This window comes from Odontomachus brunneus, unplaced genomic scaffold (assembly GCF_010583005.1).
Source record: "Odontomachus brunneus isolate Ranch 3 - 2012 unplaced genomic scaffold, Obru_v1 Obru_scaffold_068, whole genome shotgun sequence".
Lineage (NCBI taxonomy): Eukaryota > Metazoa > Arthropoda > Insecta > Hymenoptera > Formicidae > Odontomachus > Odontomachus brunneus.
The window spans coordinates 866,897-869,941 of NW_022639518.1; the positions used below are offsets into that span (position 1 = coordinate 866,897).

The window sequence follows — 3,045 nt, forward strand, 5'->3', positions numbered from 1 at the left end:
ACAACTGAAGCACATTTAGGTTAAGATGTATTTATTTCTTTAATATACACATATCAGTAAAATAGAAATAAATCTTTATTTATCTATATACATCTGCAGAAGAATACACGTTAATTATAATAAAAATAACAATGCACATACTTACTTTTCTATTTACTTCTTAATATTTATTTCTTAAAAGACATAAGTATGTACGCAACGTTTCTCTGCATCCGCTAATCCAATCCGTCCCTCACGGACACGATTTAGTAATCCGATTAGCCTAGGGAACTTTCTGTCTAGACAATTTACATCACTGCGATTATATCAATCCGATTGTAAATCCGATTGCTGCACGTAAACACCCATTGGCTGTTTACGATAATTCGAGTTGGATTAAGTACGAGTTAGTTTCACTAGGGCCGAGAAATATGATAGGCACAAGCATCTAGTATTTTCAAGATTTATGACAACTCAATGCTGTCCGATAAATCGAGTAGAGTAGAGTAGAGTTAGGGTAGTATAGCGGATAGTATATGTATAAGAATTAACAGTATCAGATAACATAGTTTCGTAAAATATGTAACAATAATATTACAAAACAATTATTTATTATATTTTAGAAAAATTAGAAGCACTAAATTAAATTATGAAAATGATATTAATTTAATGTATTTGTGAAATATTCAATAATAATAGGTTAGAATAATTGTTTTCTACTTTTGGATATTTCACAAATACATGATACCTTTTCATAATTTAATTTAGTGCTTCTAATTTTTCTAAAATGCAACAACTCATTGTTTAGTAATATTATTGTTATATATTTTACGAAACTATGTTACCTGATACTGTTAATTTTTATACATATACTATCCACTATGTTACCCTAACTCTACTCTACTCTACTCTACTCGATTTATCGGACAGCATTGAGTTGTCATGAATCATGAAAATACTAGATGCTTGTGACTATCATATTTTTCAGCCCTAGTGAAACTAATTCGTACTAACTCCAACTCGAATTATCGTAAACACCCATTGGCTTCAGGCTTTCCATGGAAATTCGCCCCAACCTCGGTACAACTGTTAATATATTTAACTAATTGGAAATCGATTTCCTCTATAAAAAATCGATTCGTATAAAAATCGAAACTACAATAATCCATTAAAATAATCGATTTTTGCTCGAAGAAAATCGATTTTCTTAAAAATCGATTCAGAATCGCCCATCCTTAATCACTATTATCTTCAGGCGAATTTAAGTTCATGCCTAACATCTGGTGGGTCCTGAATTACACACACACATATATCACTAGCATAGCACTAACGCTTTCCACCGCTTCTACGTTAGAGAACTTCAATATGCGGTTATCCTGCTCTCCTTTACTTATATTTTGGTTAATACGGAATTTTTATAATATAATTTGCTTTTTTCCGAAATTTTTAAGTATGTTTTTAATGAGATAGTGTTCCTACGAATATTTTACTCCGTGAAAGTAACTTACTTTGTTAGTAACAATCGCATAACTTTTATATGAAGTACACGTTGTTTTAGAAAAACAGTTCTAGATGTCATGTTTTTTCGCCTTCAATGTAAAATTTGTTCGTTTTCAACGTATATAAAATATTTATCTTCACATAACTTTAAAAAGTGTGTATATTAATCGTGATAAACAATTTATTAATTTATCTAACCGAAACAACATTATATGTCATAAATTCTTCCAATAGATAGTTCCATACCTATGTAAGAATTAAAACAAGGAATATTACATAGCTTAAAGCAGCAACAAATAAAAGAATATAAGCAAAAGTGCCATAAATTACTGAATTTTTTCATAAATTTCAAGCAGTGCAAGGAAAACACAAAGAATAAGTCTTTAGAATCTATGAAATAAAGTAAAACATTAATTACCTGATGATAAATTTTTCATACCTAATTATATATAATTATATAAAATTACATATAATTTAATAAAAATATATAAAAATACATATAATGCATCATGCAATTATATATGTTTCTAAAACTTTATACATAATTTTATATGATGTTGCCTGATGTCACCTGGATATAATTATACATGAAGATATACACCTATATAAAATTGTATAAATATATACTAACATATGCATACTTATGCATAATGAGATATAATAATATATAATTACACAGAATGTGCGATTTGCGAATGACTTGTTACTTTGTATAATTATGTATACTAATGTATAAGTATGCAGAAGTATATATAATTATATGTAAATATATAGAATCATGTATATGTACATATAATCAAAGTATAAGGCGATGTAGACACGAACAGCGTCGCGTTGCCGTGCGACAATGGTCATCTTCAGAAGTAAACCATTTTTCTTTACACGGAGTTTGGTCTATCGATTCACGTGCGCTTATTATCTCACAGAGAATAATTCATTCCTCGTCAACTATTGCAAATTTTGCAAAATAGTACATGACTTTTCTATTCAATTTAATCTGTTCTATCTTTACACGAGCGATTGTATGAAATATAACAGTATTTGTATAAGTACAAGTCAGCAAGATATCGTATGAGACATTGGTCGCGTTCAGTAGAACAAGTGATCAGTAAGCGCTCAGTGAGCTCTTGCATCTGGGTATAGTTGATTGGAGTATAGTTGGAGATCTAAAAGAATATGCCAAATCATATACAAGAGCTCCCTGAGCGCTTACTGATCACTTGTTCTACTGAACGCGGCCATTAGAATCATTATTAACTCTCTTACTGTCAAAGTGATCCAGTAGCTATCAAGACTAGGACTAGGACTACCAAGCAAAACAGGTGAAGTAGTTTGAGTTCGAAACTACGGAGGGATATATAAAGTAATTTTTTTTCTCTATGTGTATTGAGAAACTCTCAGTAAGTCCTTCTTTAAGTTTTAACATAGAAGAAACGAAAAAAGTTACTATTTATAGCATCAAAAGGCATTTGTATTATCGAAAATTATGCATAATTATATATAATTTTATCTATTTAGATATAATTATGTATAATTATATATGGACAAATTTCATATATAATTTTG

General features: G+C 29.3%; 1 protein-coding gene across 9 annotated transcripts in view; it reads right to left on the reverse strand.

Moving 5' to 3' along the window:
• Positions 1-3,045, reverse strand: part of LOC116846727 (ankyrin repeat domain-containing protein 50) — a 692,623-nt gene that overhangs the window by 333,543 nt on the left and 356,035 nt on the right. The window lies entirely within an intron of this gene.